Source organism: Dasypus novemcinctus, unplaced genomic scaffold (genome assembly GCF_030445035.2).
Source record: "Dasypus novemcinctus isolate mDasNov1 unplaced genomic scaffold, mDasNov1.1.hap2 scaffold_198, whole genome shotgun sequence".
In the NCBI taxonomy this organism is placed as follows: domain Eukaryota; kingdom Metazoa; phylum Chordata; class Mammalia; order Cingulata; family Dasypodidae; genus Dasypus; species Dasypus novemcinctus.
This window is the reverse complement of record NW_026688174.1, coordinates 45,763-61,016: the sequence shown is the minus strand read 5'-3', so window position 1 is coordinate 61,016 and position 15,254 is coordinate 45,763.

The window sequence follows — 15,254 nt, the reverse complement described above, 5'->3', positions numbered from 1 at the left end:
CAAGACCTGGTGGTAGGTGAAGGATTCATAAACCTTACACCAAAAGCACGAGCAAAAAAAGAAAACATGGATAAATGGGACCTCCTCAAACTTAAACATTTCTATGATTCAAAGGGCTTCATCAAGAAGGTGAAAAGGCATCAAGACAATGGGAGAAAATATTTGGAAACCAATTATCTGATAAGGGTTTGATTTCCATGCTATATAAAGAGATCATACAACACAACAATAAAAAAGCAAGCAATAAATTTAAAAATGGACCAAAGATTTAAATAGACATTTCTCCAAAGAGGAAATACAAATGGCCAAAAAGCACAGGAATAAATGTTTCATATCACTAGCTATTAGGGAAATGCAAATTAAAACAACAATAAGATATCATTTAACACCACATAGAACGGCCATTATTAAAAAAAAACAAACAGGCAACAATATGTGCTGGAGAGGATGTGGAGAAACAGGAACACTCCTTCACGGTTGGTGGGAGTGTAAAATGGTGCAGCCTTCATGGAATACAGTTTGGAGGTTCCTGAGGAAGCTAAATATAGAACTATCACATGATCCAGCAATTCCTCTACAAGGAATATATCCAGATGAACTAAAAACTAGGCCATAAACAGACATCTGCACACCAATGTTCATAACGAAGTTGTTCACAATTGCCAAAGATGGAAACAACTCAAGTGTCCCTTCATGATTGAATGTATAAACAATTGTGGTCTATACAAAGGAATATTATGCTGCAGTAAGAAGAAATGAAATTGGGACATATGTGATAACATGGATGAGTCTTGAAGACATTATACTAAGTGAAGTAAGCCAGACACAAAAGGACAAATATTGCATGGTCTCATTAATATAAACTAAATACAAATAATAAACACATGGAATTGTATATGTTATTAGGAGATAAGAGGATTTTTGAGAATAAAGATGCTTAATGCATGTAGAAGTTTTTTCTTTATTTTCTTTTAAATGTTACATTAAAATATAACAGGCCCCTTTATACCTCCCACCACCCTCACCCCACTCCTCCCACAACAACAACCTCTTGCATCATCATGGCACATTCACTGCACCTGGTAAATACATTTTGGAGCACTGCAGTCCCGCATGTACAGTGGTCTACATAGTAATCTACACTCTTCTCCAGTCCACCCAGTGGGTCATGGCAGGAAACACAATGTCCAGCAGCTGTCCTGCATCATCACCCAGGACAACTCCAAATCCTGCCAATGCACCCACATCATATCTTTTCTTCCTTCTCCCTAACATCAGCAGCTACCGTGACCACTTTCTTCACATCACTACTACAATTTCTTCCCTTACTAATCACAATAGTTCCCCAGAAGAACACCAGTAAGTCAACTCTAATCTATATCCTACTCCTCCATCCTGTAGACCCTGGGATGGTTCTGTCCAGTCCACCTCTACATCAAGAAGGGACTAACATTCCACATGGATGATGGATGCAATTCTCCTGCTTGCAGTTGTAGGCACTCTTGGCTCCCTGGTGTGGTGGTTGACCTTCTTCACCTCCCTGTTAGCTGGCCAGGATAAAAGCAATAAACCAGAGGGTAGGAGTTGCAAGCCTGCTGAGGCTCAGGGCCTGGCTGTCACATGGACAGTCCAGAGATTCAGGCCTCCTGAGTATACCCGAAACCCAAAGCCAACTACTGGTCTGTTAAAAGTAACAGAAGAGGCATGTGTAGAAAGATCACATCTGAGTCTAACTCCATCTCACTCAGGAATGCAAACTCAAAGCAGGGCCAACTGACATGGCATTGAACTGCAGAGCCATCTGCCATGAACATCGGGTCTCTGCAGCCCTCAGGAGAACCAGTACCTGGGTTTCTATCTACTTTGGCTGTCTCTGGGACCCTGCTGAGATGTGCATAAACGTTACTCCATTGATGACCTCCCAACTGTTTTTGGAGAATCATAGCCATACAAACTCATTTGTCCTTTCCATTTCCCCCTTTTGTCCAAGACAAAAAGCAGTTTTAAACACTTGATATTACATGTAGGCTGAGATATTCTGCTGGTCTGAGTTGGCCCTTTTATTCAAGGTCTTTTTCTAATTACATCATCAAATGGTGCTTGGTTGTAATGCCTTGGCACCAGGGAGGTTCATCCCCAGAAGTCATGTTCCATACTGGGGGGAAGGTAATGCATTTACATGCTAAGTTTGGCTTAGTGACCACATTTGAGCAACATGGAGGTCCTCAGGAGGTAACTCTTCAGCACCTTGCAGCTCTACGCCTAGTTCATATTTCAGGCACACAAGCTCATAATCGTAGCCATCAGTATCAAGGGCTCATTGCTGGGCCACCCATCTTTATTGGTTTTTGACATTGCACTTGGGGTATTGTTGCTGTTCATTTGGGAATGTGATAGAGCTCCCCTGGATTGGAACTCAGCACTCCCTCAGTTGTCATTTTTAACTGAAACCACTATGAAAATACCCAAATATTTTCATGTACCCTGTGTACACACCGTGGAGAACTCCCTCCCAATCACGTGCCCCCTTTCAATAACACACCACAGCAGTATTCCTCCCCTGCCATAGTTGAACCCTTCTGTACTCCAAAACTTCTTTAGAAAGGAAGCTTAATATATTGCCAGATTCCATAAATAGCAAAATGGTGTATAATGATGGGTTTAAAGGTTAGATACAGAATATATACTAATTTAGAAAAATTTAAAAAAGGAAAAATAAATTGGAGTATCAAAAAATGAAAAACTGAAAGTTTTGTTTTAACATTTTGCCTTCCATCACTGCTGTAGGTGTTGCCCTGCATATACCGTGGCAAGGCAATTTCTTCCATTTCTTCCTCAGTGTCTACATTCTTTCTTTTTTTTTCTTCTTCCAACTATTAAGTTTATCTTCACATAAGTTTTAGATCACAATAATTCACATATACAATATATGGTACTCCCACATATCCAACATCAAACCCTTTGTCCGTTCACAAACATTGATCTTTCTACATGTTCATATTCTATTTGCTGCAGTTCATGTACAGATATTGAAACAATAGCTTTCAAACATCATTCCATTTGAGTTTCCATTATGGTTTATATTTTAGACTATACAATTTTCTAAATTTTTAGTTATCTTATGTTTTACATTATCATTTATATTTTAGCCTATAGACTTTAATACATTTTTGGTGTAATTTAACATGTCCTATATCCATCATTGCATTATCTTATGGAATACTTCCATTGACCCACAGTTACACTGATTCCATCTGTTCAACACCTTTTTCCCCATCCTCTCAGGGCCCACTGTGACATTCAATCTTCATTACATGAAGGACCATATTCAAAGAGACTTGCAACAATGTTGAGAGCTTGACGTACTCGACTGCCCTAACCCACTGGGAGCCACCAATTCTCTCAAGAGGTAGAATTCCCTCTATTTGAGGACATCAGTTCTCCCCAGGATGTGGGTATACTTTCACCCTCATTGTATGGGTCTCCACCCAATAGTATAACCCATTATGACACTCTCCCTAGAAGCTTTCCATGTGTCAGACCCCCCCCCCTTAAGCATCTTAAAACAGGTAACCTTCCATACTATATTTTCTAGAGTTTTCTCTAATTTATAATTTCAACCACATACCTGACAGTTTCCTCTGTTCAAATGTTCTGCCCACCGTCCCCCCCAAAAATTGGGCCATCTGATCCATCCTTTCATCTCGAGCCCCCCTCATGCTCACAAAGCCCTGCCTCGAGGTATCCTTATGCCCCCATTTTATCCCTCCTCTGTACAAATACTTATATTCAGCTTATCATAGCTTTCACCCATGCAGGTGTCAGCTTGCACCCTTTCTCTACTCCCCAACTTCCTTTAAGCATATCATCCAGTCACTCTGAAGCTGTTTCTATCTCTCTGAAACAGCTTGCTTTACTTATTTCTTATCAGAGAGGTCATGTAGTATTTGTCCTTCAATGCCTGGGTTACTTCACTCAATATAAAGTTCTCAAGATTCATCCATGTTATCAAATGTGTTTGTAGTGTATTTGTTCTTAGAGCTGAGTAGTATTCCATTGTATGTATACACATTTTATTTATCCATTCATCTCTTGATGGCATTTGGATTGATTCCAACTTTTGCCAACAGTGGAGAGTGCTGCTATGAACATTGGTGTGTGTATATCAGCTTGTGTCCTTGTTTTCAGATCTTCTGGGTATATACCCAGCAGTGGAATTGCTGGTTCATATGGTAAATCTGTACCGAGTTTTTTGAGAAACTACCAAACTGTCCTCCAGAATGGCTGGGTCCTTCTGCATTCCAACCAGCAGTGGATGAGAGTTCTCATTCCTCCACATTCTCTCCAGCACCTGTAGATCTCTGATTTTTTTATAGCTGCCAGAATTATGGGAGTAATATGATATCTCATTGTGTTTTGACTTGCATTTCCCTAGTAGCTAGTGATTTTGAGCATTTTTTCATGTGCCTTTTAGCTATTTGTAAAACTTCTTTTGAGAAGCATCTGTTCAAATCTTTTTCCCATTTTTTAAATGGGTTGCTTGTCTTTTAATTTTCAAATATAGGAATTCTTTATAAATGCAGGATATTTATCCCATAAGATATATGGTTACCAAATATTTTCTCCCAATGTGTAGACTCTCTTTTCACTTTCTTGACAAAATCCTTTGAGGTGCAGAAGGCTTTAATTTTGAGGAAGCCCATTTATCTATTTGTTCTTTGGCTGCTCATGCTTTGGGTGTGAAGTTCATGAAGCCGTTTCCTATTACAAGGTCCTGTAGATGCTTCCCTACATTGCTTTCCAAAGTCTTTATTGTCTTGGCTCTTATATTTAGGTCTTTCATCCATCTTGAGTTGATTTTTGTAAAAGGTGTGAATTGGTAATCCTCTTTCATTCTTTTAAATATGGATATCCAGTTCTCCAGGCACCATTTGTTGAAGAGGCCATTCTCTCACAGTTGAGAGGTTTGGTGGCCTTGTTGAATACCATATGGCTGTTTATTTGAGGATCTATATCAGAACTCTCATTTCAAGTCCATTGGTCAGTATGTCTATCCTTCCGTCAATACGATGCCATTTTCACAACTGTAGCTTTGTAGTACGTTTTGGAGTCAGGTAGTGTGATTCCTCCAATTTCATTTTTCTTTTTCAATATGTCTTTGGCTATTTGGGACCACTTTCCTTTCCAAATAAATATCATACTAAGTTTATCTAGTTCATTAAAGAATGCTGCGTGGGTTTTTTATTGGGATTGCATTGAATCCATAGATCAGTTTTGGTAGGATAGACATTTTAATGATATTTAGTTTTCCTATCCATGGGCAGGGAATATTCTTCCATTTATTTAGGTCTTCTTTGATTTCCTTGAGCAGTGTTTGTAGTTTTCTGTGTATAAGTCCTTTACATCTTTATTTAAACTTATTCCTAGGTATTTTATTTTTTTTATTTACTATTGGAAATGGTATTTGATTTCTGATTTCATCCTCAGATTGATCATTATTGGTATACAGAAATGGTATTGATTATTGCATATTGATTTTGTAACCTGTGACTTTACTGAACTCATTTATGAGTTCTAGAAGATTTCTTGTAGACTTCCCAGGGTTTTCTATGAATAGGATCATATCATCTGCAAATAGTGAAATTTTCACTTCTTCCTTTCCAATTTGGATGGCTCTTATGTCTGGTTCTTCCCTCAGCGCTTGAGCAAGTAGTTCTAAGACAATGTTAAATAGAAGGGCTGATAGTGGGCATCCTTCTTTTTTTCTTGATCTTAGAGAGAAAGATTTTAGATTTTCAACATTGTAAATGATGTTAGCTGTGGGTTTTTCATATATGCTCTTTATCATGTTGAGAAAATTTCCCTCTATTCTGATCTTTTGCATTGTTTTTATTAGGAAAGTGTGCTGTATTTTCTCAAATGCTTTTTCTGCCTCTATAGATATGATCATGTGATTCTTTTTCCTTCAGTCTGTTTATATGGTGTATTATATTAATTGATTTTCCTATGTTGACCCATCCTTGCATACCTGGAATGAATCTCACTTGGGCATGGTGTATAATTTATTTAGTGTATTGTTGAATATGATTAGCAAGTATTTCTTTGAGGATTTTCATGTCTAAGTTCATTAGAGGGATTGGTCTGTAATTTTCCCTTCTTGTGGTGTCTTTGGCTTTGGTATTAGAGTAATATTGGCATCATAGAATGAGTTAGGCAATGTTCCTTGTATTTTTATTTTTTGGAAGAGTTTATGCATGATTGGTGTTAGTTTTTTCTGGAATGCTTGGTAGAATTCACCTGTGAAGCTGTCTGGCCCAGGGCTCTTCATAGTTGAGAGGTTTTAATGACTGATTCTATCTCTTTACTTGTGATTGGTTTGTTGAGATCATCAGTTTCTTCTTTCATCAATGTAAGCTGCTTATGTGTTTCTAGGAATTTGTCCATTTCCTCTAAATTGTCCTTTTTCTTGGAATATAGTTTTTCAAAGTATCCTTTTATAATAGTCTTTATTTCTGTGGGGTCAATGTTGATATCTCCTTTCTCATTTCTTATTTTGCATATTTGCATCATCTTCCTTCTTTTTTTCTTTGTTAGTCTAGGTAACGGTTTGTCAATTTTATTGATCTCAAAAAACCAGCTCTTGGTTTTGCTCATTTTTTCAAGTGCTTTCTTTTTTTCTATTTCATTTAGTTCTGTGCTGATCTTTGTTCTTTCTTTCTTTCTTCTTCCTTTGTATTTAGTTTGTTGTTTTTTTCACTAATTCCTCCAATTGTACAATTATTTATTCAATTTTAGCTCTTTCTTCTTTTTTGATGTATGAATTTATGGCTATAAATTTCCCTATCGGTATTGCTTTTGCTGCATCCCATAAGTTTGGATATGTTGTGTTATAATTTTCATTAGTTTTAAGGTAGTTATTAATTTCTTTTGTCATTTCCTCCTTGACCCACTGTTTTTCTAAGAGTGCTGTTTAACTTCCAAATCTTGGTGCCAAATCTTGGTCTCTGTCCCTTGAAAATTTCCAGCTTCATTCTACTGTGGTCAGAGAAATTATTTTGTATGATTTCAGTCTTTCTGAATTCATTGAGACTTTTTCTGTGGCCTAGCATGTAATTGTACAAGTATATGTCTTGGGTAGGCCTGTTGGAATTTATGCTGTTTGGAGTGCATTGTGCTTCCTGGACATGTACATCCATCTCCCTCAGTAGATTTGGGAAGTTTTCAGCCATTATTTCCTCCAACACCCCTTCTGTCCCTTTTCCCTTCTCTTCTCCTTCTGGGATGCCTGTAATGTATATGTTTGTGTGTTTTCCATTGGCATTCAGATCCCTAAATCCATGCTGGAATTTTTCTTTCTTTTTATCGATCACTTCTACTATCTGTTTGATTTCAGATATAGTGTCTTCCACACCACTAATTCTTTTCTGTGCCTCTTTGAGTCTGCTGTTATTTGCTGAGAGTGTATTTTTGATTTCTAGAATTGTGCTGTTCATCACCATCACATCTTTTATCTTTTTGTGTATGATTGCAATTTCTTCTGTATTCTCTCTAAGTGTTTTCTTCATATTCTTAATCTCTTCCTCCACCTCATCAAATTTGTCCCTAATGTATGTTTTGAGAACTTTAATTACTTGTTTGATGTTCTGTTACTCTTCCTGATTTTAGTTTGTTCATTGGATTGGAGCATGTTTTCCTGTTTATTATTTTGGTTTGTAATTTTTTGTTGCTGTCTTGTCATCATTTTATATTGATGGTTTTAATCAGTTGCTTATCTTCTTTGTCTAGTTTGGTGTTTAATTAGTTGTTTTTGCATGTGTGTTAATTCTTCTCTTTGTCACTTTGTTCTTCTTATTCTATTTCCTTGTTGTTGGCTAAGTTCACTTGAAGGAAAATATTAAGGTCAGGGAAAGCCAAAAGAGTAAGAGAAGAAAAATGAACAAAAGTAGCATTGATAATAAATATTAAGAGGAACCATGTGTGATCTAGGAGAATGGATATTTGACTCATGTAAGGTATGTATACTTATAACAGTATGAAAAGTAGTGTATGTATAATGAGACAGTAAACTAAATATGGGGAGGAATATAGTGTGAATTAAAAGGCCAGTGTGTTCAGGAGAGAGGGAAAGAGTAAAAAAAGGACAGTAATATAAAGCGTAAATATAAGACAGAAAACAGAGCAAAGGTATTAGAAATAAATTCAGAAAAATAGGGGGGCAAACAAAGAGATGTGTAATGTAAGAGAAACAATAAATGATGGAGGATAGAAAGATGTAGAGGAAAGGGGATAGTGTTGGTGACCAAAATCAATATACACACAAAAGTGGAATGGAGGATGAGGAAATACAGCAAATGTGAAGCACTCCCTGCAGCACCTAATATTTTAAAAAATTTAAAAAAGGAGATGAAAGAAAGAAAAGGAAAAAAGGGACAAAAAGGAGGGGGTAAGTAAACAAGAAAAAGAAAAAGAGAAAAAAGAAAAAGAAAGAGAAAAAGGACCTTGGGGGATTAAGAGAAAGAAAACAAGAAGACAACCCAATAAAATGCCAGACAAAGTTTCAAGCAAGGTATCTCTTTGCAGTTAAATAAAATGCTTAGGGATTTGACATTCTCCCCTTTTCCCCTCCTTACTTCCCTGTCACCCAGGGCAGCAGGAAAGCTGCCTGAGAGGTCCAGTAGGAGATTCAAGTGGGTCCTTGTTGAACCAGCTCTGCACAGAAAACAGTGACTTTTGTTTTCCAGAGAGAGAGCACCCACAGCTCACCAGGAACCCCAAGTATGCTATTGGAAGCTTGGAAAGCACCTCCTACAGTCCCTCTCTTTTAGGTGTGCTATGAGAGGGCTAGTTGATTTTCCGACTCCATCTTCTCCCAGACCAAGTTTCATATCACAGGGTATTTAGGTGAATTGGGTTTTGTCAGCAGATTCACTACTCCTTTCTTCCCAGGCTCTCCCCAAGCCAGCTGGTATGCTCCTCGAAGCACAGATACACAGAAAAAGGAGGGAGGGAGAACCAGAAAATTGAACCTTCACTCGCTTGACCCCTTTGCTGCACCTTCTACCGAATCCCTGCCACTCATGGAGTCAGTCCAAAACTGGAGGGCTTGGGCAATCCCAGACCTCCAGAAGTGCTGGACTTGGGAAACGGAAGCCCAGGACACTGCAGACTCAGAGTGTGTTGGTGTGTGGAATGCGTGCTATGGAGCTTAGGGGACACAGACCTGGGGACCACGTATCTGGGGATCATGGTGCCCAGGGACACCACCACACAACTGACAGTTCTCAGGGAACATTGTGGCCACCAGCCATAAGTGGAAGGGTCCCGCCTCCCCACAGCTTTCAACCTCTGTGCTTGTAACCTGCAATTCTACCTTTAGCAAGCACTACTTCTGTCACTGTCTCTAAAAAACAGACGTCCATACACCACCTGCCTTGCAAGGTCCTGAAACAGCCTGCTCCGGCAAGACTCCAACACCACTTTGCTGCTTCTTTGCAGTTGCACTCACTCAGACACCACCTTGCCCTGCCTCCTCCTGTAGAAGTTTTAATTAACTGGACTTAAAAGTGTAGTGATGGATAGAGCTGATAATAACACATTATAGTGAGTAGTAACTGGATTATAAATGGGATTGTGGCTGAAAAAGTTAGTCTGGGGAAGTAAATGTCAATAGAAAGAAAGCTAAAGAATAACTGAGAGGGAAGCAGACTTGGCCCAGTGGATAGGGCATCCATCTACCACATAGGAGGTCCGCAGTTCAAACCCCAGGCCTCCTTGACCCATGTGGAGCTGGCCCATGTGCAGTGCTGATGCACACAAGGAGTGCCCTGCCACGCAGGGGTGTCCCCGCATAAGGGAGCTCCATGCGCAAGGAGTGAGCCCCATAAGGAGAGCCGTCCAGTGCAAAAGAAATTTCAGCCTGCCCAGGAATGGCAGGCAGCACACAGCAAGATGACACAACAAAGAGAAACACAGATTCCCGTGCCACTAACAACAACAGAAGCGGACAAAGAAGAGCACACAGGAGATAGACACAGAGAACAGACAACTGGGGCAGGGTGGGGGGGAGAAATAAATAAACAAATCTTTAAAAAGAATAAAAGAATACCTGAAGGACTGAAATACACAGTAAACCCAGAGGCAGTTGAGAATTGTGGTTAAGGGTGCAAATACAAGCAAGTTCTTCTGTGAACTAGAGCAGATGTATATCACTATTGTATATACATGGAAAACTACAATTAGTGTGACCTATAGACTGTGGTTAACAGCAATACTATAATATTCTTGCATAAATGTCAAGCTGTACTGTGTTGATAAAGGAGGTGTATGGAAAAAGTGTGCTAAATGTATGCTATGGGCAGAGGACGTGGCCCAGTGGTTAGGGCATCCATCTACCACATGGGAGGTCCGCAGTTCAAACCCTGGGCCTCGTTGACCCATGTGCAGCTGGCCCATGTGCAGTCCTGATGCACACAAGGAGTGCCCTGCCATGCAGGGGTGTCTCCTATGTAGGGGAGCCCCATGCACAAGGAGAACACCCCAGAAGGAGAGCTGCCCAGCGTGAAAGAAAGTGCAGCCTGCCCAGGAATAGTGCCACACACACAGAGAGCTGACACAATAAGATGACACAACAAAAAGAAACACAGATTCCTGTGCTGCTGACAATAACAGAAGCGGACAAAGAAGACACAGCAAATAGACACAGAGAACAGACAACTGGGGTCAGGCTGGGGAAGGGTAGAGAAATAAATAAATAAATAAATCTTAAAAAAAAAAGAAAGATAAAGGTTTGCTTGACTCTAAAAAAAAAGCATGCTAATGGACCATGATTGGTAGTAATAGTCTGGTCATATTGTCTCATAATCTGTAACAAATGTTCAACAAGGGTGTGGAATTGTATGGGAAATTTACACATCTGTATGATTGTTTTGCAAGTTCACAATATTTGTAATAAAAATATATTTAAAAAATAATATGGGTTGGGGAAAAAAAACACCAAATGTAAGATAGGAACTATAGTTGGTAGTAATATTGTGATGATGTTCATGCACAGTTTGTAACAAATGTTTCACAATGCAAAGAGTTGGTGAAAGGGTGATGTATGAGACACCTGTGTGATGTTATGTATGTATATTTTGTAAGATCACAATCTTTACTGTGCATGTTAATGTATGAATGATATACTTCCATAAAATATAAAAAGTTTTTTTAAGAATAGAGTGTTCAGAGATGATGAAGAAAGAGTTGACCTTGCTGATTCTGAAACTTCAAGATTCAGAGAGCCACTTACGCACACATTGTTGTGACTGGCAATGGAAGAAATTGAGCATTGATGTGGAGTAAGTGGCCACAGTAGTTGCTGAGGGCAGGGAGAGGGAAGAAAAGAGGTGATGTGGGGACAATTTTGGGACTTGGAGTTGTCCTAAATGATATTGCAAGGACAGATGATGGACATTATATATCCTGCCATAACATACTGAATGGACTGGGGGAGAGTGTAAACTAAAATGTGAACTATAATCCACGTGGTGCAGCAGCGCTCCAAAATGTATTCACCAAATGCAACAAATGAACCACAATGATGAATGAGGTTGTTGATGTGGGAAGAGTGGGGTAGGGGGTTTATGGGAACCTCTTATTTTTTTGATGTAATTTGTGATCTATGTATCAATACAATTAAAAATGATGCAATTGGGGGTGGGGAGTGGGGTGTAAAGGAACTTCTTATATTTTTTCAGTGTAACATTTTGGAAAAAAATCTACTCATTCCCTATAAATGTGTATTATTTTCATAATTAATTATCTTTAAAGACATTTTCAATGATATGTTTTAAACTTTAAAAAAAGAAGTAATATTGGATATGAATGGACTCTGTAAAATAAAGCCTAAAGAAACTATGAAAGTACAGTTCTATAATTAACAATGTAACAACCCGCCATGTATGGATTAACAATTCTAATACTTCTATGCATTTGCACTGGAATCAAGTTTCATAGATAGTTGACAGATGAGGGAATATTTTTCACACTGTGAAATAGGTGATTATAGATAAGCAAGGGAGGAGACTAGAATGTTCTATATGTTAATAGTTTAGATTTATTAACTCATGTATCAGTAAATATAGAGTGTTGTATGTAGGCATAATTATAAACATGTATATACACACATATGTTTCCTCACACTCTCTTCAGAGAGGCCTTAGAAGGCACAGTACCATGGAACTCAGAACATGGAATTTATCACCATTATCCATTAAGTGTCTTCTTGGAGAAATTGTTGACTCTACGAGAGAAACATGCAAGAAATGACTGGCAGAATTTATAGTACCATAGAGTAAATATGTGCTAAAATAAAACTCTCAATGATGGGGTTATACTACAGATAAAGAGTACAGCTGACATTTTACCCCCATGGCCAAAAGTGGAACAAATTAAACAAGAAAAGTAATATTGTATCACTACTAAAAGTATCATATAAATTTCATGAGTTCATCCTGATATTAATAAATAATTGATTAAATAAATAAGAAGAGACAAATCTCTCTTGCAGGAAAAAAATCAATAATTTATGTAGATATTACTTTTTCAAGGCCATGGAGAAAAATCCCACTCTTGAAGTATGGGTTTCACTTAGTGACGTCTTCCCAAAGGTGATATAAGGCAGGTTAGAGATATGAGGAACTTTATGCTGGGGAACCACAAAACACTGCTGAAAGAAGTCAATATCAACAATGATAAGTCATGTTGATAGGATGCACCCTGGTTATGATGGTATGAAAATGATACTTTATTTCTGGTGCATTCTTCCAAAAACCCATAAGCTCAGTCTAATCATGAGAAGAACATCAGAAAATTCAAACTGAGGGAAACTTTACAATATATCTTACCTACACTCCTCGAAAGTATCCAGGTTAACAAAACCAAGAAGAGTCTGAGAAGCTGCCACAATCACAAAGTGACTAAGAAGTTATGACAAATTAATAAAAGGTGTTATTTTGGATGACAGATGGTACAAACAGGGGAAAGGGGGTAAGAGGTTCTTGGAAACTATTATAACATCCTTACAGGATTTCTGCAACTCTAAAACTGTTCTAAATATTAAGTTTATTAAGAAGTAAAATTTTTAGTGAAATGCAAATTCCTGGGATCATAAAACTCCAAGATTCAATACCGACACAATTATATGCATTGGAAAATTACTCCGATTTCACAGAGTAATTGGAATAACTAAATAAAATGATAAACATGAAATGACTGACATTATGCCAAGCATTAATAGTGAAAACTTTATGATTCAACCCCACATATGCTAACTCATCACACCTCCTTCCATGCATCCACTCTTCTATTTTCATCCCTCATCATCTTTCCAAAGTTTTTACAACAGATAGAGTCATATTAACCCAGAGAAATCTTTCTACTTGGCAAGGGTTTTCATGAACATCATTCTCTCTAAACCATACACAGACTCCAATAACCTCAAACATAAAGATCCAATTTGTGGACAGAATACAAGACTCTCTGTTACAAGGCTCATTTTCAATTTTTCATGAATGCCCATCATTGTTCATCAGATATTCAGAATTATTTCTAAAACTGCACCACAACCTATGGTTATACTGAACTCACATTTGTGTCCCTCTTATCTCTTTTTGTTGTGCTTCTACCTCCACATCCTCATGGAATTATTCCAATTCCTCCTTCAAGGCTCAGTTCAATCATGAGGTCCCATATGATGCCTTCATTAACTCACACAACACAGGATGAGTCCAAAGTTCTAGACCCTCTTCACTAGGAATTCAGAGCCAGCTCAGGATATTGCATGTACTCATTTCTATGTCTCTTAAATTGTTTAGATATAATCTTTTATAAAAGAAACAATGTGTCACTCAATTCTTCATTCCCAAATTCATATTTAGTTCTTCATATTGTTTGATGACTAAATGTCATGTGTTGAACCGGATTCTTCCCAAAATTTTAGAAAAAGAAAAAGCAGTGAAACAAAAATCTCTATCTATGAAATTATGTTCCGCTGTGTGTCTTCTCCAGTGTATCTTCATGAGTGAGTGTTCATTTATATAGGAGACCAAGGGGGCAGGGACTCAACCATTAGTACCGCCAGTGATATGATCAAATCAAAGCTCTAATCTTGATTTAATTAAGTAAATGTAAAAAAAATGAATTTAAATCAATCAAAGGGTATCATATACAGAGGAACAGACCAGTTTACAAACATAATTGAAATCTCTTCTTGGAATTCATAAATAATATCAACCTGCCATAGAGACCTTTAGGGATTTCATTCCCATGAAACTCATTAATGAATTATTCTTTTGTCTCTCTTCTTGATAAGATACATACTTCTCTGGAGGTAAGAAAGAAAACCACAAAGCAAACTCGTGCCAGTTTTGAACCTCAGAAGACAGATAAGGAGAATCATGTCCATCTCTTATCCCACTGAACACCTTCCTTCCCTGTAGGAAGTCACCTTTCTTTAGATGTGAACTCTAATATTACAAGGTTTCCCAAAATGGTTTCTCTATCACTGATAGTAAAAAAGATTCTGGGTACACTAAAATATCTTGTTTCCAATCTGTCTCCTTTGGAGTCATGGGACTTCCCTCACTCAACAAGATTTCCTTTTCTCTCACTTCTTCTCCATTCTCCCCAAAACTTAGCAATATATGTGCAAATCACTCAATCGTTTATTTCTTAATCATTTGACAAATATTTATTCAACAATACTGTATGGTAAATAGTAAGTTATATTCTGGGAATGAATAGAAGAGTGAGATATTTTGCTTCTGCTCAAACAGCTCACAGACTTTAGAAGGCATGAGATAAGCAAATAAGTAAATGCAACATAATAAGATGGTACTGGAATCCTCCTGGAGTATATTTCCATATATCAGGATCAGCTTTTCCATTTCTGCTAAAAAGGCTCTTAGGACTTAGATGGGAATTACATCGAAGCTGTAGATAACTTTGGGTAGTACTGACATCTTAACAATATTAATTCTCCCTATTCATGAACACAGAATACCTAGCCATTTACTTAGTTCTTTTATTATTTCATTCAACTTTTTCTTTGAAGTTTTCATTGTGCATCTTTTTTAGTTAAAGTTATTCCTATGCATTTTCTTCTTTTAGATGGTATGGTGAGTGGATTTTTTATTGTCCATTTAAGAATGTTCTTTCTGTTGTATAATATAAAACTTTTTTTTTCATGTAAACCTGATAGGTTTCATTTGGTTGAA